Here is a 25,012-nt window from a genome sequence, read left to right on the forward strand (position 1 = left end):
TCTTCTTAGGAAGGCTTCCAGCTTCTCTCCATTACAAATAATGTTTGCTATTGGTTTTAGATATACACTGATTATTATTTTAAGAAAAACTACCTCTATCCCTATTCTCTCTAGTGTTTTTAATAGGAATGGGTACTGTATTTTGTCAAAAAGCTTTTTCTGATCTATTGAGATTATCATATGGTTTCTGTTCATTTTGTTATTGATATGGTTGACTATGGTAACAGTTTTCCTGATATTGAACCAATCCTGCATTCCTGGCATAAATCCTACTTGGCCGTAGTATATTATCCTGCTGATAAATTGCTGTAATCTCTTTACTAATATTTTACTTTAGATTTTTGCATCAATATTCCTTATTTTGGATCTTTCTGGTTTAAGTATTAGTATTATATTTGTGTCATAGAAGGAATTTGGCAGGACACCTTTTTAACCTATTTTTCCAAATAGTTTACATATTATTGAAATCAATTGTTCTTCAAATGTTTGATAGAATTCATTTGTAAATCCATCTGCCCCTGAAGATTATTTCTTAGAGAGTTCATTGATGGCTTGTTCAATTTCTTTTTTTTTTTTTCTAAAATGGGACTGTTTAAGCAATTTATTTCCTCTTCTGGTAATATGGGCAATTTATATTTTTGTAAATACTCATTCATTTCGATTAGATTGTCAGATTTGCTGTCATACAGTTGGGCAAAATAGCTGCTAAATATTGCATTAATTTCTTTTTCATTTGTGGTAAGTTCACCCTTTTCATTTTTGATGCTGGTAATTTAGGTTTTTTCCTTTCCTTTTTCTAATGAAATTAACTAAAGGTTTATCTATTTTGTCGGATTTTTTTCATAAAACCAAATCAGTTTTATTAATGCAATAGTTTTCTTAGTTCCAACTTTATTGATCTCTCCTTTGAATTTTAGAACTTCTAATTTGGTACTTATTGGCAGTTTTTAATTTGTTGATTTTTCTAACTTTTTCAATTGCATGCTCAATTCCGTGATCTCCTCTTTATTTTATTCATGTAGCTATTTAGAGATACAAAATTTCCCCAAAGATCTCTATCTTTATTCATCCTCTTCTTGTCTCATTGATGACCATCTTTGTAAGATTAATTCTTCCTATGGTCTTATTTTTATCCTTTTTTTCAACTGTCCAGGAATGTGATCTATAAAGTTTTCTTGCTTATTCCATTTCACTTAAAATCATGTCCTATCTATCTTTTTAAAAAGTTAATTTTCCATGCTGATGCCTTTTGTTGTTTCCAAACTATACCAAATTGGAAGTAATGAAACAGTGGGATGGCTCACTACAGATCATGGTATCTAGCCTCAACAGGCTTTTCTTGTTGCATTCCAGGAATGGAGAATGTCCAGCCCACAGACTGTATAAGGTACATGCAATCATTTGGTCTGGCCCCACCAAGGCAATCACAGGTGATAACAACCTTTCATTACTTGAATTTTTTAAGTTGATAATTTTGTATGTCCTACAAATTATGATATAAACATCCAAATGGCCCTTGACAGAAAAAAAGGTTCCCCATTATTGCTGTACACCAATACTTTATAATGCCCTTCTGGACCTTGAAACTCTCAAGTTCCTATTGAGGAGAAGGAGGGGGACAAATGTAGGTAATGATATGTGATATGGCACAGCTAAGGAGGACTCAGAAAATGGGAAGAATGTGGTATATCCTTCAACCACTGGAAATTAGAACTAAAGGACTCAAGATTACAGAAAAATACCAGAAGAAAATGTTGACTACAGGTTTTTCCCTTGCTGAGGTCACTTACCCTGCTCATGAGATAGGAAATAGTAGAGACAGGAATCAGTCCCAATTCCTCCCAAATCCAATGATTTGTCACTCCAATGGAGCCTAATGCAGAGATGGAGATGATTAAGCTTGGTTCTATATTTGTGTCTTTGTTTGCAAAACTCTACAAACAATATCTTATTTTGTCATCACAATACACCTGAGAAGTATGTGTTATTATTATCCTCATTTTATTAATTGTAGATTGACATCTTTGAGAAGATGAGCAAGAGAGACAGAATTAAAATTAAACTTTTTTCAGAATTGCTCCAGTTCAATATCTACTCAGGAATTTGGCAAGAGAGTAGAATTTCCCCCCCAAACTCTCTGCAGCTATCCTAGAAGAATCATTTTGGCATGCTGATTGAAAAAGTTGAATCAAGATCTCCTGTAAACCCCATCTATTTGATTTTGGTAGATGATTTCCTTGCTAATGCTATGCCAAAGCTACAGTATAGAAAAATTATAATAGTTCCTGAAGGTACCTGAGCCAATTGGCTTGATAGAAACAAACATAGGTGTTTAATGAACACTACCTCAAGAGCAGAGATACATCGATGTCTTGCAGATGGAAAAAGTTTTTGAATGTATTTGCCTTTACAGACTCCTTTGACTAGATGACAACATACTTAGCCAGTGGACCAAGAAGGAGCTTATGTGTATATATTAGTTTCAGCCACATCCATATAATCCCATAAGATGAAATATCCCCAAATGTTAGCTTAGAAATTAGCCAAACTATTTTCTATAGCTCAAAATCTGGTTTAGAGGAAAAACTACCAGTGTTGCTGCCTAGAGCAATTCAATTGGAAGTAGATAAATGATAGGCCATTACCATGTAGGGTGGAGATAGAAGTCCTGTATTACTGGACCCCTGGGTAGAGACTCTGAGAAATGATGAGGTTGCATCAGGTAAGGCTACTTCAAAGAAGGCTGCTGCAAGGCAGGGGGTGAGAATGGGATAAAGCATAGTTGGCTCAAGAATCCAAAAAGAAACAATTCAAATATTGTGGAGCTACAGTCAAGATCACATAAGATTTAGAAGTTCCCAGTAAATTTAAGGAGCAAGAGGCCTTGAAATATAGTATTCTGGAAGCCAAAGGAGCTAGAATTGTTACCAAGAATGACTTAGCCAACAAAACTGAGTATAATCCTTCAGGGTGTGAAATGGAAAGTTAATGAAATAGAACACTTTCAAGAATTCCTGGTGAATAGTCAAGAGCTAAATAGAAAACTTGACATTCAAACACAAGATTCAAGAGAATCATAAAAGGGTAAATAGGAAAGTAATCATAAGGAACTCAATAAAGTCAAATCATTTACATTCCTATATAGGAAGAAGATACATGTACTTCCTAAAAACTTCCTTATTATTAAAGCAGTTAAAAGGAGTTTACATACAGAAGGTATGGGTGTGAGTCAATTGTGTTAGAAATGGAGTGAGAATGAGAGATGCATTAGGAGAAGAAGGAAGGAAAAATAAAATGGGAAATTTTTCTCACATAAAAGAGGCATGCATGGAAGATCATTTATAGTGTGGTGGAAATAGGTAGCGGTGGAGGGCAATTTTATACACACAAACACACACACATACAGTCAATTGTGTAAAAATGTAACTTGTTCAATAGAAAAATTGGAGGGGAAAGGGAGTTTGTAAATGAGAGGGCAGATTAAAGGAAGCAGTGGATAGAGTCAAAATAAACTTTTCAAGAGGTGCACAACAGAAAGAGAGAAAGAGGAAAAAATGAAGAACAAGAGGAGAAAGAGAGAGAGACACACACAGAGAAAGAATAGAAAGAAGGGAAATATAGTTAATAATCATTACTGTGAATATGAAGAGGATGTGCTCAACCACAAAATGGCCATAGATAGCAGAATGGATTAGAAACTAGATCCAACAATATGTTGTTTACATGTGACACACTTGAAATAGAAATATGAACACAGTTAAAATAAGGGTCTGAAGAAGAATCTAATATGCTTCAGCTAAAGTAAAAGAGGCAGGGGAAGCAGTCATGATCTCAGAAAAAGCAAAAGCAAAAGCAGACGTCATTAAAGAAGATAATCAGAGAAACTGCATTATCCAAAAAGATACTCTAAGCATTGAAATAGTATTAAAAATATGGCAAATTTCTCTAATAAAGACTTCATTTATCAAATATATACTGAGCATAGAAGTAAGTCAATTTTATAAAAATAAGAGCTATTTCCAAATTGACATATGCTCAAAGGATGTAAAAAGGTAGTTTTTTCAGCAGAAGGAATAAAAGCTATCTGCAGTTGTAAGAAATGTTATAAATCATTATTGATTAAAGAAGGACAAACAGCTCTGAAGTACTAAAACATCATAGTCATCAGAAATGACAATTGCTAGAGGACATGAAGGAAAAATACATACACTAATGAACTGCTGGTGAAGAAGTGAATTGATACAAACCATTCTGGAGAACAATGTAAAAGTATATCCTAAAGGCTACAGAACTATGTAGATCCTTTGAGCTAGCAATACATCTATTAGGTCTATACCCCAAAAGAGATTAAAAAGAAAAGGACTTATGTGTACAAAAATATTCATAACAGCTCTTTTTGTAGTGTCAAAATTAGAAATCAAAGGGACGTTCATCAATTGGGGATTGGCTAAACAAGATGTTGCTATTATTATGATAGAGTACTATCATTCTATAAGAAATAATTGGAGGAGAATAGTTCAGAAAATCATGGCAAGACCTTTATGATGCAAAGAGAAATGAAAAGAATCCTGAGGTCTATGTACAGTAACAATAATGTGCAACAATAATCAACTGGGAAAGACTTAGCTACTTTGATCAGTACAATGATCCAAGACAATTTCAAATGATTCATGATAAAATAATGTCACCCACTTCCAGACAGAGAACTTATGAATTCTAAATGCAAATTGAAATATAATTTTCTCACTTTATTTAGGTTTTATTTTCTTTTTTGTAATATGGCTAAAATGGAAATGTATTTTGCACGATTTCATCTTATAATTGATATTATATTACTTCTCTTCTCAATGGATATTGGAAGGGGTGGGAATGAGGGAGAGAATTTGGAACTCAAAATTTTGAAAGGATTTTTGAAAAACATAATAAATTAATATGTTAAAAATGTATTAAATCCTACTTTTGCCAACCATGCCAACCACTAAAAATTATACTCAATAAGAGTATCAAAAACTAATTAATTAACTTAATCCTAAAGAATGGGTAGCTGAAAGGCAGCTAGGCAACACAATAAATTAAGCACTCAACCTGAAATTAAAAGGATTTGAGCTCAAATATGCACTCTAGACACATTCTAATTGTATGACCCTGGGAAAGTCAAACCCAATAACTTCCAAAAAAAAAAAAAAAAAGGAATATGTGAGTCAAAGAACAAATCAAACAAATAATCTATGATTTCATTAAAAATAATGACAACAATGAAAAAGCTTACCACAACTTGTGAGATACAGCCAAACAACAGTACTTTAGGGGAAAATTTGTATCTAAATTTATAACAATAAAAGAGAGAAATAGCCTATGAATGGATGTGCATGTAACTAAAATAATTCAGAAATTCAAAAAATTAAAAGCCCTACATTAAATGTTAAATCAGAAATTCTGAAAATTAGAAGGTAGATAAATAAAATTGAAAGATAAAAACTTGAACTAATTAATAAAACTAGAAGCTTTTTTAAAAAGTAGGTGTCATTAGCTAAGTTAACATGATTTAACAATAAGGAAAACAAAATTATTAATATTAAAATTTTTAAAAATGAATTCATAATCAAAGAAGAAATAAAATAATTATTAGGAGCCATTTTTGCCCAAGTATATGCCAATAAAATGACAATCTAAATGAAATGGATAAATATTTACAAAAATATAAATTGCTCAGATTAACAGAATAAAAAATAGAATACTGAAATAAATCTTAGAAAAACTAAATTTAAAAACAATGAGAGAGACAAATTAATTCTATCAAACATTTAAAGAAGAATTAATCCAATATTATAATAAACTATTTTGGGAGAAATAACTTTAAAAAGATCCTAATAAATTTCTCTTATGACAAAAATAGTCTTATGTCCTGATAAATATGGAGGTTCAAATTAGAAAAAAAAATATATGTGAATTTTCCTAATGAATAGCAATGAAAACATTTAAAATAAAATACTAGCAAGGATATCACAGTATATTACAGAATCATACTATATAAGGGGGATGGATTTATACAAAGAATGTAGGACTGGTTTAGGAAAACTATAAATGTAATTATCATATTAATAACAAAACCAACAAAAGTTGTGAGTATTCTAATAGGTGTAGGAAAAAAAAACTTTTGACAATAAACAATATGTTTCTGTTAAAAATCTTTAGAAATGGGGCAGCTAGTTAGTCTAGTGGATAAAGCACCAGCCCTGAAGTCAGGAGGACCTGAGTTCAAATCTAACCTCAGTCACTTAACACTTCTAGTCTGTGTGATCCTGAGTTTACCCCCAATTGCCTCAGCAAAACATAGAAATAAATAGAGATTTTCTTAAAATTATAAGTAGTATCTATCTAAAACCAAGAGTCAGCATCATTTCTCAAATCCAGAATCTTACCAATCTAGAAGTCTTACCAATAAGATCAGGAGTCAATCGATGATATCTATTATTGCCACTACCCTCTATTATATTTCTAGAAATGTTAATTATTTCAAGAAAAAGAGTTTAAAGAAATAAGTATAGGCAAAGAGGAAGCTTTTGTTGAAGATGATATGCTGGTTCATCTAGAAAACCTTACTGAAACAAATGAAAACAACCATTTCAGTAAAATTTTAGAATATAAAATAAATCCAAACAAATGAGGTGTTTTGTTCATTAGACTTTTTTTTTCCATTTCACCAACTCTATTTTTTAGGGAGTTGTTCTCTTTTTTTCTTTACACTAATTCTATTTTTCAAGGAGTTGTTTTCTTTTTTCATGTTGCCAAATTTTTTAAGAAATGGTTTTGTTCATTATGTTTTTTTCACCAATTGTATTTTTAAAGAGTTGTTTTCTTCTGATAATTTCTGTGTTTCCTTTTCCAAAATTCTCATTTCCTTTCCCCATTTTTCTTCTCTCTTTTAAGATTCTTTTTTCCTTCTTCCAAGAAAGCCTTTTGAGTTGGAAACCAACTTTTATCAGCCTTTGAGGCTTCATCTGGAGATGTTTTGCTTTCAGTGTCCTCAGGGTTTGAGGTCTGTTCTTCTTTGTCTCCATAATAGCTCTTTCTGGTCAGAGCTCTTCTTGAATTTTTTTCTCATTTTTAAGGTTGAGGTCTTCTCCTAGAGCAAAGAGGAGATTGTCACAAACTTCCTCTACTAGATGACAGGCTGGGGTTTTGTGCCGCTTTGGGCATCCACTCTGACTTCCTTGCTCTGTGTCTGCACTGAGCCATGTCCCCTCCTCCTCCCCCTTGCCAGATTGAGACAGATGTTTCCTGAAGTCCTTTCAAGATATCTTCTTCTAGAAATTTGTTATACTCCAAATATTTGTGTGTTCTGTTACTCCAATATCCATTCAAAAGCTTGATCTGGTGTTAATTCTGAGGAAGCCAGGAAGAGTTCAGGCAAAGTCCTGTCTACTCTCTTGGCTCCACCTACCAAAGTTGAAATAATCAAAATAATTTAGTGCTGGGCAAGAAATAAAGAGGTCAGTTTGTGGATTAAATTAACAATATAAAGGCAAATGACCACAGTCACCTAGTATTTGATAAAACCAAAGATTCCAGCAATTAAGAGAAAAACCTGTTATTGAACAAAAACTGTTGGGAAAACTAGATATTGGTCTGGCACAGAACAAGTAAAAATCACATCTCACACAGAATACCAAGATAAAATCCAAATGTACACATAATTTAAATACAAAGGATGACATAATAAGTAAAACTGGTAGAGTTAATCACAACACAAAGTGCTATTAAAAACATTTGAGGAGAGAGAAAACTTTAATTGGGGAAACATAGTAAGGAAGAGACACCAAAAATGAGCCTGAAAAGAAGACAAGATTTTTTTTAATGGAGGGAGAACATTCAAGGTTTATAAATAGTCTGTAAAAATATAAAAAAGTGGGAAATAAGTTATGGAGTTCCGATAAATAGATATTAGTAAAGTTTGCCTAGAAGGCTGAATCTTCTTACAATCTTTTCCCTGGATTCAACCTTCTTACAACATTCAAATTTTATAAGAAGCAAAAATAAAGTTGGAAATAAATGTTGAAGCCAGATTCTGGAGGGCTTCAAATATCAATGTAAGGAACAAGTTGGTGGTGCAGTGGATAGAGGCACAGAATTTAGTCAGGAAGATTCCTCTTTGTGAGTTCAAATGTGGCCTAAGACACTTATTAGCTGTGTAACTTTGGGCAAGTTACTTAACCCAGTTTGCCTTAGTTTCCTTAACTATAAAATGAGCTGAAAAAGTAGCTGGCAAATCACTCTAGTATCTTTGCTCTGGTTGTCACTGAGGAGAAATGAGTTGGTAGTGAAGCAATGAATATACACTATCCCTTCTCCAGGTTTAGAAATGAAAGTCAGGAGAAGTATAATTGAAGACCTTGAATACACAGAGGCTGAAGGAAAGGTTTTTTTTAAGGTAAGGGAGATCTGAATCCCTACACAATGTTTTGGAAGTGATAAAGATGCTAGAGCGATCTAGCATCAGAGTCTCACAAAGGAAGAGATGTTTTCAAGAACAGTAACAATGAGACTCCTAGACTTACACAAACTGATGCTGAGTGAAATGAGCAGGACCAGGAGATCATTATATACTTCAACAACAATACTATATGATGACCAGTTCTGATGGACCAGGCCATCCTCAGCAACGAGATCAACCAAATCATTTCCAATGGAGCAGTAATGAACTGAACCAGCTATGCCCAGAAAAAGAACTCTGGGAGATGACTAAAAACCATTACATTGAATTCCCAATCCCTATATTTATGCCCACCTGCATTTTTGATTTCCTTCACAAGCTAATTGTACAATATTTTAGAGTCTGATTCTTTTTGTACAGCAAAATAACGTTTTGGTCATGTATACTTATTGTGTATCTAATTTATATTTTAATGTATTTAACATCTACTGGTCATCCTGCCATCTAGGGGAGGGGTGGGGGGGTAAGAGGTGAAAAATTGCAACAAGAGGTTTGGCAATTGTTAATGCTGTAAAGTTACCCATGCATATATCCTGTAAATAAAAGGCTATTAAATAAAAAAAACAAAACAAAACAAAACAAAAAAACAATGAGACTCCTTTGTCAGAGACAATTGGGTGACACAGAGTGTTAGAGGAAGACAGGGAGACCTGAGTTCAAATTCCATTCCAGATATTTACTACCTATATAACCCGTTTGCTTCAGTTTCTCCAACACCAAAATATTTTTAGTAATAACTTTTTATTTTCAAAATGTTTACAAAGATAGTTTTTAGCATTCACTCTTGTAAAACCTTGTCCAATACCAAAATATGAGTAATAATAACAGCTACTTCCTAGGGTTGTTAAAAGTTTCAAAAGAGAATATTTTTTAAAGTGCCTGGTGTATAGTAAATGCTTTCCCTTCAGACTATGACCCAATTGTACAAGCAGGATTGCAAAGTAAATAGTAGGAGAACTTCACCCATCCTTGGGCTTTACATAGGGGATTTCTACCTCTGCTTTGAAAGTTTGGGAATGCATCAAACAGTCCTAAACCATGTCCTCTCTCTTCCTCCTCTTCCATGAGATAATGAAAAAGTCATTTAATCTTGCTGGGCCTCAGTTTTCTTATCTATAAAAAGAAGGTCTGGAATAGAAATTCTTTTGGGTCTCTTCACATTTTAACTTTTCTATCAATTAGAGTTTGCTTTACCATAACAAGAACATGTTATAAAGGAATATACAAGAAAAAATACATCTGAAAAAGAAAGGAAAAAAAGAAAGCTTGAGAATCAGATATAACTATGGTTGCCATTCTGCTAAAGTCTCTTAAGTCTTCCAAATAGCTGCCCCTTACGTGAGGAGACAAGCTTACCCTGAGGATGTCACTAGATTAGCTTATATAAGAGAAAAATCTGACTTTGGCATCTTCTGTTAGACTTTGGCATAGCCCAATAGTTCCAGAAATTGAGTTACATATCAGTGCTAATAACTGCCTTTCATTATGATGTTCCCTCTTCCCCCCAAATGTGGGATAGGTATGTTTATGATAAGCATGTTCAGGTTTATTTGAGCAATTCTATAGTATTTAAAATAATTAATTTGTTCTTGATTTTTGCTGCATTTTTCTTTCCTGGATTGTGGGGTCTTGTGGTTTTCTTTTAAAATTGGTGAAGCTTTGATACAAAGGACCTTTTTGAAAACCCAAACATTTTTGAAATAATTTTACAATTAACTGTATCCCCCACTAATTTGATTTGTAGGAAACAGAGAACAAAGGGATTGTGAGCAGAGGCCCAGGCAATGAAACCTAATGACTTACACGTGCAAATGCAGGACTCCGGAGGAGGCTCTCAGCTGGGCATCTCATGCAAAGGCTTTCAAGTTCTCCCCACCACCCCTTGAAGAGAAAAATGCAGCACCATCTGCAGGTGGAATTATGTGCCCAAATGCCAAATCCAACTGGCTCAGAGATCGCTCACTTTGAAAATATCCAGATGGGTATCAATGTCAGATCTGGCAGTGAAATAACAGGACCAGTGATGGATATATTTTACAGTGGGCTCTCTCTTTTAGAGTCAGTCATTAATAGTGACTAACCATCAACTTCCTCACCCTCCCACCCTGCTCTCCTCCACAATATATTCCAAATCAGCAATTTAGTGTTAAACATAGAAATTGGTTGCCCAGTGCCCACTGGAATACTCAATGTTCTATATTGATCTGAAGGCCATAGATGTTATTTTGTTAAAAATCATTTACTTCAGTGATATACATAAAAGCAACATTTGAGAGTTAAACTAAAACCTTTTAATCATGGCACCACAAAGATATGAGAAGCCATACATCCAAGTTATCCTATTTTACTAATGATTATCATTATTGGGATGGAATCATCTGCTCACCAGAAATTTATTTTAAAGGAATAGAGATTATCAAATAGAAACAGAGGGATAAAAAGGCATTTTCTTATTGCTTGATGTTTGAATCACAAACACACACATCTGTAAGTATCATGAGAACAGGTCTCTATAGTGGATCTGTCACAGGGTCTCACAATGAAAAGACATCACAATGTTACACTTAATGGCTTTTCCTTGTCCCAGTTGAAAATCATTTAGTTATAGTTGGGAAACTCCAGACAATTTAGTTATCTTTTGCAATCATTTGTTTTATGGTAAAGATCTAGGCTTGCATCATCTAATGTGTTATTCAGGGCTTCCATCTTAGAGACAGGGAAACAGCTATAACACAGCAGCATGTGGCTGAAGAATCCTTCCACTGAGACTGCCAGGTTGTTGCAAAGGATGGAAGTTGATTTCTGGGGCAACCTTTGAATATAATGTGTGGATTTTTGTGGTTATTATTGTTGTTCTTGTAGGGGGAAAGGTAGCATGGGAGAAAGGATATTTTGTGGGTCTCAGTGCGAGGCATAACATTATGTTTAATGCACTTTTTTGAAATAATATCGAATATTAACAAGCTCATTGAGATTTGCAAAATAATGCTTTATAAATATGGTCTCATTTAATCTTCACAACATCCTTATGAAGCTTTTAAGAAGTATTATTATAGTATGGTATGGTATAGTATGGAATAGTATAGCATAGCATAGCATAATATAATAGTATAAGTATTATTATCCCCATTTTTTCAGATGAAGAAATTAAGACTGAGAGAGGTTACTTGCCTAAAATCAGATGGGAGGAAAGGAAAATAAAATAAGAATTTTATTAAGTGCTAGATATGAGTCCCATCCACACTAATAGCCTATTTTATGACCATAAATTAAAAAAAAACTTCTCTATATTTTAGCAAAATAATCAATAAAATGACAGAGTTGGACAAATAGATCTCTAGGGCCTGTTTCATCTCTAGCATTTTTCTTCTTTTAATTTTTTTAATTAGTAAGTAAAAAATGTTAGGAGCCAATTCTGGAAGCCAAGATGGTGGGATAAGCAGTAAATAGCTGTGACTGTCTTATATTTGCCTCCAAAGAATAATAAAATAGTGACCCAAAATAAATCCTGGAAGAGCAGAACTAGTAGAAATGTGGGGTGAAACAATCTTTGATTCCAAAAAACTTGGAAGATCAGCAAGAAAAATCTCTCATTCAGGTAAGAAGGGAGCACAGTCCAGGAGAGGAAACATCCCAGCAAGCCAGTAGCAAGCCTCACCTAAGCAAACCAATGTGAGATCCTGACCTCATTGTGGAGGAGCAGGCAAATTCCAACTTTGGGACCCTCAGTATCCCTGGGGAAGGAGCAGATTCCAGCTTTGACATGCTTCAGTGTAATCCTGGGGAAATGCAGAAATACCACTCAGCCATTAGGATCCTAGGTCAGCCTCAGGTAAGTTGACAGACCATTATAGCTTCTAACAGCACTAATCACTCCCCACCCACTCAGTCAGACCAAGATCAGATACAAGGGTGCTTCACAGGCCTCAGGGCAATATCAGTACAGCACCAGCTAAGTAACCAGTGCCTACAGCCCATGACACTAAAAGCCTAAGACAGTATCCCTTCTACCCTTGTAGGAGAGCTCAAATTTAAAAGAAAGGGGAAAAAAGGCCAAAATAGATAAGCAAAAAGAGCAACAAAAGAAGCTGATCATAGAAAGTTAGTATAGTGACTGGGAAGATCAAGAAAGAAACACAGTAGAGGACAACACTGAAAAATACATTTTGAGAAAACCCCCAAAAAAAATGGAAAGTGGTTTCAAGTCCAGAAAGAACTCATGGAAAAACTCAAAAAGGAGTTTTAAAATCACATGAAAATCAGAAGAAAAAAATTGAAAAAAAATGAGAGTAATGAAAGAAAATTATGAAAGAAGAGTCAACAATTTAGAAAAAGAAACCAATTCCTTTAAAAATACAATTGGCTAAATTTGAAAATCTAATTGAGGAAAACAACTTAAAAGTGAAATTGGACAAGTGGAAGTTAAAGACTCTATGAGACATCAAGAATCAATCCAAAAAAATTTCAAAAGAATGAAAAAAATAGAAGAAAATATAAAATACCTAATGGGAAAAACTGACCTGAAAAGTATATTCAGAAGAGTCAATGTCAGAACCATTGGACTATCTGAAAGCCCATAATCAAAAGGAGCACCTAGACAGACTCTTTTAAGAAATTATCATAGAAAACTACCCTGATGTCCTGGAATGATAGGGCAAAAAATGTCATTGAAGAATCAACTGATCACTTCGAAAAAGAGATTCCCCCAAAAAATATCAAAAAAAACATTACAGTCAAATTTCAGGACTATCAGGTCAAGGAAAAAATACTGCAAGTAGCCAGAAAGAAACAATTCAAATATCAGGCAGCATTACACAGGATTTAGCAGCTGGACATTAAGAGATCAAAGGGCATGGAACATGATATTCTGGAAGGCAAAGAAGTTAGGTCTATAGCCAAGAATCATTTACTTGGCAAAAGTGAGCATAATACATCAAGGGTGAAAATGGTCATTCCATGAAATAGAAGCATTTCAAGCTTTCATTAGAAGATTTGGATTAAAACAAAAATTTGTTCTCCAATATCAAGAGAAGCATAAATAGATAAAAGGGGGGAAATGTAAGGGATTCAATAGAGCTAACTGTTTACAACCCTGCATGGGAACATGACACTTGTAATTCATTAAAATTGTATCATTAATATAACAGATAGAAGGGACATTCATAGACAAACTGCATGGTAATTTAAGGGAATGACAAAAATAATTAAGGGATGAGAAAAAAGAGTATACTGGGTGTAGATGGTAGGTAAATTATTTTTACATTAAAAGGTAGAGGGGAAGATGGAAAGGTGGGTGGTTGGGTTAAGTATCTGTGGTTGGATTTCTTTTTTTTTTTTTAATTAATTAATTTATTTATTTAATAGCCTTTTATTTACAGGTTATATGCATGGGTAACTTTACAGCATTAACAATTGCCAAACCTCTTGTTCCAATTTTTCACCTCTTACCCCCCACCCCCTCTCCTAGATGGCAGGATGACCAGTAGATGTTAAATATATTAAAATATAAATTAGATACACAATAAGTATACATGATCAAACCGTTATTTTGCTGTACAAAAAGAATCAGACTCTGAAATATTGTACAATTAGCTTGTGAAGGAAATAAAAAATGCAGGTGGGCATAAATATAGGGATTGGGAGTTCAATGTAATGGTTTTTAGTCATCACCCAGAGTTCTTTCCCTGGGCGTAGCTGGTTCAGTTCATTACTGCTCCATTGGAAATGATTTGGTTGATCTCGTTGCTGAGGATGGCCAGGTCCATCAGAACTGGTCATCATATAGTATTGTTGTTGAAGTTTACAATGATCTCCTGGTCCTTCTCATTTCACTTAGCATCAGTTCGTGTAAGTCTCTCCAGGCCTTTCTGAAATCATCCTGTTGGTCATTTCTTACAGAACAATAATATTCCATAATATTCATATATGTGGTTGGATTTCAATTCAGATCTTCTTGACCCCAGAGCATGTTCTCTATCTTGTTCATTAAACCCAAATCACTGTGGCCCTCATTGAGTAGTCAACAACAGGTCCCTGGCATTTGTCATTGTTTGCCGCCCTCCTCCATTAACTCAGGCTGAATATAAATAGTAATTTTTTCTCTTTTGGCCAGAAGCCCTGAGGTCTTCCCCTGCCAAATTGATTTTTTTAACTGGGTAAAAGAGGCCATTCTCTGCTTCATTTCTTAATTAGCCTTAATCATTGATTGGGCATTGCCTCAGTCAAACTGAAACCTGTTCAAAACCTTAGCTTAAAAAGTCCAAGGTTTCCCATTGCATCCAGGGCCATCTATAGTCATCCTGATCTTTATCTTTGTACTGGATCCAAATGTCTCTGGAGGAGAAAATGAAGCTGGTGACTTTGCACAATCCTCCCTCACTTCAATCCAATTTACTTGCATGTCATGGCATCATCTTCCTGATATCGTGATCCCCTTCAAGAACAAAAGTCAAACAACAGCAACAATTACATGAGTCTTAATATTTTTGAATGCTTATTTATCTGTGAAAGCAAGCAAATTATGTAATTACAAAATTATGTTTAAAAATTGGTAAAACATGGGTACTAGAGAATAACTGTCTTTAATTCCAAATGATTCTTATCTATGTAGAGCACTAAAGAAGCTTTAAAAGAAGCTTATCAGGTACTTTAAGAACTTTTTAAATATAGACAGGTGCCCCCTAAAAAAAATAAGGCATATTGAGTTATGGGGTGAAGAGAATGGTCTTAGAAATGGTGAAAAACAGTGTAGTGCCCTATGACTTAGGCTGACATGGGAATTCTGAATTTTCATATCTAAGCAGCTACTTAGAAGTTTATTTTGAAATTAGAAAGCATATCTTCCAGTGTAAGAGATTTTCAATTAGTAAAAGATTCCAGAGTTAAAAATGATACTGTTCTCCCTCAACCTGGCAATTGTAGGACCCAAGACCCAACATGGAGGCTGTGGAGAAAGGAATGATACTTATTCTCTGCAGTGGACCCTGGCTGAGCCTGCAGGCTGAGAATGAAGTTAAAATGATTCCTCAGCTTTTACCTATGTGAGACAGACCATCTTGTCAATCTTCCAAGTTTCTTATGTTCAAAGATTGTTTCAATCATTTTTTGTCTTTTTGTTGGTTCTGCTATTCCAAGATTTGTTTGGGAATGTTATTTTATGGTTGTCTAGAGATGGATATGGCAGAGTTATGGTGATTTGCTATGTACTTTGCCATCTTGCTTCCCAGAACTGAATTATAAAAAAAAATTTTCATGGGAATTCAAAGGAAAAAAAAAAGGAACCAGATTCTCTTCTTCCTGATTGTTTCAAGGCATCTTTTCTTTTTCTTTTTTTAAAAATAAATTATTAAATGTATTTATATTTTGACTTTTAAAAGTTGGAACAAGATAAAGTTCTCATTTTCTGAAAGGTCTTCTTATAAGAAATATATGAAGTGCACTTAAGATTAATAGAAGGAAATAACTGCAAAGGCATATTTTCTAGCCTTACCTTTTGTCTTCTGAAAAACAAAATGGAAGGATCTAAAGTCAGAAAGATACCCACCTCAAGCCTCACTCTTTTTTGTTTGGTTGTTGTCCTTTGTTCTCAAAGGGGACCAAAATGACATCACTGTTAGAGTCAAGTCAGTGTGTCAATACAAGCTTACAATGCTCTGCCACAGATTACGATACAAATAGTTTTTGAACATTCGGGGCACATTCTCTAACTTTGTGCATCTCCCATTTCTCCTCAGCTAATTCAATTCTGCTTTTTTTTAAGGAAAGCATGCCATTCTGGGCAGTCCTGTACCAGTGTCTCCCATGTCATACAATTAATTCTAAAGTTCTTAAAAGAAATCTTGATTGCTTTTCCTAATCATCTTGTGATGTGAGTTCTCCATAAAATAGTGTTTTTGTCAAGTATGCATTTGGCATTTGAACAATGTGGCCAGCAAGCCCAATAGAGTTGCACTCTCTGTAATAGAGCTTGAATGCCTGGCAGTTTTGTTTGAGAAAGATCCTCAGTGTCTGGTATCTTGTCCTACCAGGTGATCTTTAGAATCATGTCTTAGGAAGATTCTTAGGAATTTCCTTAGCAAGTCCCCCTCACCTGATGTAAAGGTTAAAATGTTATCTACATGTCTGTAAGCAGTGCTATTATGTATGCTAGCCTGACAAGGAAGGATTATTATTTCCCAGCTTCATGTCACATCTACCTTGTCTGGAGGAAAAAAAAATCTCATATCTGTCAAGCCCTTTCTTGGTTAGCATCATTATCTGGTTTACCTAACTGAACTCTGTATGAAATGAATATACTGCTACTTGAATTTAGAAAAATGATTGCAACATTTAGGATTTAGTGAACTATTCACTCATCAATTCTTTCCTTTTTCAGGAAATTGAGTAGCTTTAGGATTTGTCTTATTACTAATACTGATAAATCTTAGTTTCAATGTTCTGTATTTTTCACAAGAAATTAAAGTCCTCATATTCCCTTGTAGGGAAACAGTCTCCATTTTCAATAATGGCCACCACAGTTTTCTTTTGATCAGCACCCCAAAGTAGGATACACCTTTCCACAGAGAATATATGTGAATAAATATCTAAATCTGAAATCTGATTTCAATTGGTGAAAAGTGAGCAGACATCAGCCAAACAGATAAGTTGAACAGGAATACTTATTTGTGTTAGGTGTTATGTTAAACAAACAGTGTGGAAAATGCAGAGTGGCAACTGCCCTCAAGTAGCTTCCAATCTGCTTGGTTAGCCAAGGTTTTAAACATATAAAAATTAATATTAATTATACAGTTAAGTAACAGCAAGAACAAGAGTACTAGAATGATCACAAAACATTATTGATAGGATTGATAAAAGAGTGGTAGAGGATATTAGTATGGAGTCATGACTACTCTGAAGCCCACTACCTGAAGACCAGGTATATTACATATACAATATGGAGGGGAGCAAGCAAACAATAATAGAAAGAGTAGAAATGCTATGTTGTGGTCCACATTCAGTTCCCACAGGCCTTTCTCTGGGTGTGGATGGCTTTCTTCATCACTGAAAAACTGAAACTAGTTTGAATCATCTCATTGTTGAAGAGAGTCATGTCCATCAGAATTGATCATCTTATAGTCTTGTTGTTGAAGTATAATGATCTCCTGGTCCTGTTCATTTCACTTAGCATCAGTTCATGTAAGTCTCTCCAAGCCTCTCTGTATTCATCCTGCTGGTCATTTCTTACAGAACAATAATATTCCATAACATTCATGTACCACAATTTACCCAACCATTCTCCAATTGATGGGCAGCCACTCATTTTCCAGTTTCTGGCCATTACATAAAGGGCTGCCACAAACATTTTTGCACATGTGGTCCCTTTCCCTCTTTTAAGATCTCTTTGGGATATAAGCCTAGAAGTAACACTGTTGGATCAAAGAGTATGCAGTTTGATAACTTTTTAAGCATAGTTCCAAATTGCTCTCCAGAATGGCCCAACCCCATTCCTAATGGATGTATGCCAAATTCCAGTATTAGGAAGAGCTTGCACTTTACTCAATAGTCAACAAAGCTGTTCAGCACCACATCTTATTAGATAATTTAGCTTTCAATATCTGATGTGAAGTTAATGGAGAGTACTGACATACTTCAACTCATTTGAGTGACTCCATGAAGTTTCTTGTCAGATCCTTCTATTTTAACATATTCTCCTCATTTAGGTAGCTACGTGCCAACTATACATCTTACCTTTAAAAAGTATAGTCCTCATCTACATATATGTGCATTTTTGAGCATAAAAGATATATGGTTAGTAAGAAGGAATATTCACTTACACACATTCTCTTATGGCCACATATGAAAGTCTACAGCAATGCTAACTTTTAAGTCAGTAGTTCTCAAATGATGGTCCAGAGAATCATGGGGTGCCTCTGAAACTGTTTCAGATCATCTACAAATTTTAAATTAGTTTTTATTTCTAATATTATAAACATATATAAACAAAAATTCTTTGGGCATATCTTCAATAATTTTAATAATATAAAGATATTAAGAAAGCTATTGTTTTAAGTCATCACTGGTGTGTTTACGTTAATTCTCTCAAATAGTTCTTATATGGTACATTTCTCTGGTCCTGTCCTCGTCTGGAAGTTCTTCTTTTAGGTTAGCTTGACCATGTATAGCCACTCCTTCTTCTGAATCAGTTCAATCATGTGTATCCACTCCTTCTGGATTAGTTCCATCATGTGTATATGTGAAGATCGTGTATTTTAAAATCAGCACGAGTCAGGAATTCAGGTTAGGGGAAAATCGTCAGTCTTTATTCTCAGTGAAGAAAGATCGGAGGTGGAAGAGAATTGGCGATAGCAATGTGTGCAGCTGAGTCAAGAAGCTAGCTCGACCAGCAGCCACACAACCAGCAGCTCGGAGTCTCGAACCCAGGCCCAATCTCTCCCAGCTTCTCTTCCTGTCCCTCTCTCTGCCTCCACCCACCAAAATCGTCATTTCCTATACAACACATCAGGACTTGCACAGAGAGTGGGTAGGGACCATTCTTTATCCAATCATGTATATTAATAGAGTATAGCCCAATTACTATCTAGCCTCATGTACTTGGGACCTCAGTGCATCAGCTCAAACCTCAGCCCATTACATGTCTACACTCCTCCTGGATTAGCTCTACCATGTGTATGCATTTCCTAAACTAGAATGAAGAAACATATTTTTGAAATATACAAAAGAACAGAAAAAAGACTAAAAAGAATCACAGACAAGCAGGACAATCTTAAAAGTCACATATTGAATTTATTATATGCTTAAAGAGAAAACATAGCCATACATAATGGAGACTTGCAGTTTTCTCTTTTTGTTCTATGGCTATAAATGGAAGTGCTCATTTCAGATGATATTTGTTAAGTTTAAAATATTTAAAGATGTAGGGAAGGAAAACCAAATAAAATTAGGTGTGTGTTGAAAACCTATTTGGCTCAACATTGTCATCTCCTTCCCTCATTGATCCTTGTGCAATGGCACCTGGTTGAATAAATTTCTAATGTCTCCACAAGTCACAAATAGCCATATAAATGCAAGTCATATTACAGATATTTCTGTAATGCCGTTATGTTGATCATAAGATCACCAGAGATCTTTCTGTTATGCTGATCATGGGAATAATAGTGCTTGACCAAAATATTTCCATGCACGGTTACTAATTGTTTACACATTGGTAAAGACAACAGGATTGATCTTACCAACAATTATCAAAGTAGTGGAGTTTAACTCTGGTGTCTCCAGTTTCCCATTCCCAAGATATTGGTCTTCTTGATGTGCCTCAAATACAATATTAAATTTTCCAACTCTATATTTTTTACAGAGGCTGTCCCATCATGACTAAGATGTTCTTCTTCTCCACTTCCACCTTCTGGATACTTCATTCGCTTTCCCCAAATTATTTCAAATCTCACTTCTGTAAGAATTCTTTCCTGATCCCCCTTAAATCTAATGTCTTCCCTCTGAGATTATCTCCATATATATATGTGTGTATATATGTATATTGCTTTCACAATATGTCCCTACTTAGATTGAATTCCTCAAGAAGTAGAATTTTTGCTTTTCTTTTTATCTCCAATCATTAGTACAGCACCTAGAACATAGTACTTAGTACATGTTTGTTGAGTTTATTTATTCCCTCTCCCTGCCACAACCATTCAAACTCTTAATGCCTTCCTGCTTTCAAACCCTTTCCTCTCAGACAAAGCAAGAAATAATCGAATTCACCCATCCATTCACTTCACCAACATCACTGGTTGTTATGGGTTGTTCCTATTGGGAAGTCATATTAGAAAGAAAGTTCATCTTTAATTGTTGGGAATAGAATAGCCATTTCTAGGGTTAAGAATAAGTACAGGTCTTTCTAGGAGGACCTCTTCTCTAGACATTATTCATATCCTCACCATTCTCTTTTCTACTTTAGAATGGGTTAGGCTCCCATATCTCTTCCCAACTTCATCTTATTTCTCCTTTCACCCAAAGTCTCCCAAATATACACATTATGTATTTTATGACACATTTGTTATTTTGCTAAAATGAAAATTAGTTGGAGGAAATTAGGCTAGTTATACAAAAGAAGAGAAGACTTAAGGGACATATAAAAATTGTCCTCAAGAACTGGAAGGTCAGTCATCTGGAAGAGGGATTAATTTTTTTTCTGCTTGGTTCAGGAAGGCAGGAATAGGAATAGTGAATATTTGTTTAAGAAATAAATTTAGGCTAAGCATAAAGAAAAACTTTTTAATAATTAGAACTACTCAAAAATGAAATGGACTACATCAGGAAGTAATGAAATCCTTCTAATTTGATATTTTTAAAGGATAGATGACCACTTGTCGGGGATGTAGTAGAGAATTTTTTTTCACTGATGGATCAATGATCTTTGGGGACATCCTAATTCTGCAAATCTGTAATTTTGAGTGTCTGTAATGGTACTTTCTGGATACAACTCATGACCTCCCCAATAGAAATCTTGCAATGCATCATATTTCCTGGAAGATTTTTATCTCTGATGCTGATGTTTCTGATAAAGAAATGTACTATAGGAATCCATTCTTTTCTCTCCAAGTGAAATCACTATATACAAATATGTAGGTAATGTAACTGACAGTAACAGTGATAGATACACCTTCTTCTACAGATCCCTACTGGACAGAAACAAAATATACCACTTGGGAAAACAGCATGCTCACTGAGCAGATGTGTCTCCTCATTCCATGGGTCAACTTGACCTTATTACTATATTATGTGTTCCATTGGCCAAAGAGTACACACTGGTATAATGAATCCAGTTAAGTATAACTCTGTGAATATCATATTACCAGTGAGTAATTATTTCAAATTAATGTCACCTCTTACAATAGTATTTGGATATTATTGCAACCAGTTACTAATGAATCATCTGGATCTCGGAGACCTTTGGACTATCTAATCAGAGCTATGTCTAACCAATAATAGCTTCTATGAAGCCCTAAATAAATTATGACACAACTTAAACTTGAAATTTTCCAGTGATGGGAAATCTACTACAACTTGAGGCATTTAATTTTTAGATAACTCTATTCATCAGTAATTTTTATTCTTGATATCAAAGCCAAATCTGCTTCTTTGAAACTTCACTAATTGCTCTAAATTCTTACCTCTGAGAGCAAATGGGAAAAGTCATAGACTTGAAGACAATATGTTCACCCTGAGTTTGCTCTTCTCCAAACTAATATGTCTAATTTCCTCAAAAGATCTTCATTTGATATATTCTCCAATACTCTTGTCATATTGATTTTCTTCTCAATGAGTACAAACTCTCTTCAGTTTTTCCATAAATGGAATAAGGTTTATTGGGAAGCTCTGATAAGATGATATTTGCATAACCCATACACACACACACACACATACACAAGTTCTAAAACACAAAATGTAAGTTTATATGGATTTGCCCCTTCTGCCCTTTTCTTTCTTATCAGAATCATTTTTGGTTGTGTCTTCAGCATTTTTCTTGAGAGCTGCCTGTCTCTCTTGGGCAGATTTCCATAGTATTCTAAATATTCTTACTTTGAACCCAGTGAATTTTAAAATCCATAAAATCTAGAGTAGATGTCTTACATGCCTAAATTTCTTTCTGTATCACAAATTCTCTGGTATAATGCTCCCTTGGATTTTAGTCTATGGCTTCTGTTTTAAATAACCAATCTCCTTGTTAGAATGAAATCTGGAATAGAAATTCCCCTGCCTTTTCATTTATCTTCTGAAAGATGAAATTACCATTAAGAGAACTTATACATTTTTGAATTTGTTATATTCAATAAGTAGAAAGATCCAGTAGATATATAGAAAAAACAAAACAAAAAACCTCCCTCACTACAGTGTGATGACCGACCAGCTTATTACAATTCCCAAATTGTCTATTTAATTCCTCCTTCTATCCCAGTGGTATGTCATTCACTAATCCAAATACTCTTCATCATGCTTCTCACCTTGGGTTGCTGAATTTCCTCACATGGTTACATTATTTTAATGCTATTTAAATAATCTTAATATAGTAGCATTAAGATAATTTAAATAGCATTAAGATAATTTTTTTTTTTTCAGATTTGCCCTGACTAACTTTTTGTTATTCTGTGTGTTTTGAGTAAGGCATACCTTTCCAGAATCACATTGTAGTTAGTCATAAGTCCCATTCTACTACCAATTCTGAGTGATATGCAATAAAATGTTTACCCTAGGATACCCAATTCATCCTGTTTTATGTTGATCAATATGTATTTTATTAATGGCTCTCTTTTCAATATTTTTTTCTCACTTCCCTTCTTTTACAATTCAAAGTTTGTTTTCAAGTAGATTTGTAAGACTATGAGCAGATGTGGGTTTTTTTTAGCTTTTTAATACACTTGAACTCTAACCAAGAGACCATTATTTCTGATCCATAAATCCAAATTCAAATCACATACTATCTTCTCAGCTTAAACTGTCTGTCCCATATGAATCTCCTACCTTTGATTTAGCAATGATCACATTATTTGTGCTTTCCAAGGTCTTAATTTTTTTTTTGCTTAAGAATTCATAACCCTTAACACATTTTATAGGTTCCTTCTGAATCCAGCATATTCTGGAGCCAGATTGAACTGGCTCATGAGATACTATTGTGAAATTTTTAGTGTGAGCATTTATACCTTAGAAATTGGCAAACATTTTAATTGTCTTGCTGATTTATTGTTTTGCTGATTGTCTACACTTTAAAAAGTATTGGAAAAAATAATAGCTTTTTCAGAAAGCTAGTTGTTAAATATTTACTATCATTTTGCTGATTCTGATTGTATCGTTTATCCCCATATGAATTAACAGAAGTGAATAGTGATAGTTTTATATAAAATTTTTTTCAAGGCTATACATCATGTTCTAGATACTTAAGATGCATTGGAAACCTGACAAAATTCTTCTGTTATTCAGGTCAAGGCAACAAATAGCTCTCTCCAAATCTCTCAGTAAGAGTCATTGGCCAGTGCTGTTCATTTCTTCTTCCTCTAACAGTTACTTGGGTGGCGTTTTACCTAATGAATTTATATCATCATTTCTTGAAACACAAGAAGCTATTTTCTTCTAAGCTTGTCTTGTTTCTCCCTCCAGAGGAAAAAAAAAATTATTAAATAGCTTCAAAAGTTCACTACTTTATCTTTTTCATATCTTTCCTTTCTCTAATTTCCCCAAACAGGTCAGAACATTCCTCTCTCTTTCTTCCTGTCATTTTCTTCTTTGTTACTCCCTTGAAACACTTCCCTTCATTTAAGAAATACTTTATTCCAATGGTAAATTCAAAAATATATGTGTTTTAGGCTTTACAATTTTTCTACTGTGATAGAGATCAAATTGTATTCCTTGTGTCTATTACTCTTACTTGATATAGGCAGACACAGAGATAGCACAGTTTTTTCAGATCATTCAAAATAATCTTTCTGTTCCATACTTTCAAGAAACAATATTATTAAAACTTTTTAAGTTTATATTTTATTTTTTTCACTTCATAGTATTTTCCCCAATTACATGTAAAGAGAGTATTTAACATTCACTTTGTAAGATTTTGAGTTCCAAATTTTTTTATCCCTTCCTTCCTTCCCTTCCCCAAGACAGCAAGCAATCTAATATAACTTATGTATGTGCAGTCACTTTACATATATTTCCATATTAGCTATTTTGTGAAAGAAAAAATAAAACCACCAGAAAGAAAACAACAACAGCAACAAAAAGTGAAAATAGTATGAGTTGATCCAAATTCAGTCTCCATGGTTCTTTCAATCCATTTTTCACCCCAAGCCTATTAGAATTGTCTTGGATCACTATATTGCTGAGAAGAACTAAGTTTGTTATAGTTGATCATCACACAATCTTGCTTTTATTGTCTACATCAAATATGGTCTAGAGAATCCTGGGGATCTCTGAAACCCTTTTAGAAGGTCTACAAATTCAAAAATAGTTTTTATTTCCAATATGGTAAATGTCTATAAATATAATCCAGATAAACAAAAATGCTTTGGAGAGATTCTCAATAAATTTTAATAGGATAAAGATACTGAAAACAAAAGTTTGAGAACCACTGGTCTACATGTTCTCCTGGTTCTGCTCACTTCACTCAGCATCAGTTCATAGAAGTCTTTCCCAGTCAAGAAGCAATAATGATAGTCCTCATAACTTTGTGGCCAACTTCTGTGGCAAGCTGTCCATTTTTGATAAGTGAGATATGAGACATGAGATCTACCTATTTCATCCGGTTATTATTCTTGATCTCCAGATATCTCTCTTTTCATTTTCTGGCCAATAGATTCCCTATTTCCACTTTAGGGGAGGCTGAACAATGTTTAATTTATTTATCCACAGAAGTGGGCAAGATAAATTCAATTGCTGTCCACCACATTTCACCTTGTGGCTAGGCTCCAAAAAAGTTCCCCCCCCCCAATTCTGGACTTTTGCCTTTTCATCCCTGGTAATGGAAATTATTCATAT

The 25,012-nt window shown here is 34.2% G+C and overlaps 1 pseudogene; it reads left to right on the forward strand.

Annotated features, from left to right (window-relative positions):
• The first annotated feature begins 10,288 nt into the window (after positions 1-10,288).
• Positions 10,289-25,012, forward strand: part of LOC100934160 — a 57,497-nt pseudogene continuing 42,773 nt past the window's right edge.

The sequence above is a fragment of the Sarcophilus harrisii genome, chromosome 1 (assembly GCF_902635505.1).
Source record: "Sarcophilus harrisii chromosome 1, mSarHar1.11, whole genome shotgun sequence".
Lineage (NCBI taxonomy): Eukaryota > Metazoa > Chordata > Mammalia > Dasyuromorphia > Dasyuridae > Sarcophilus > Sarcophilus harrisii.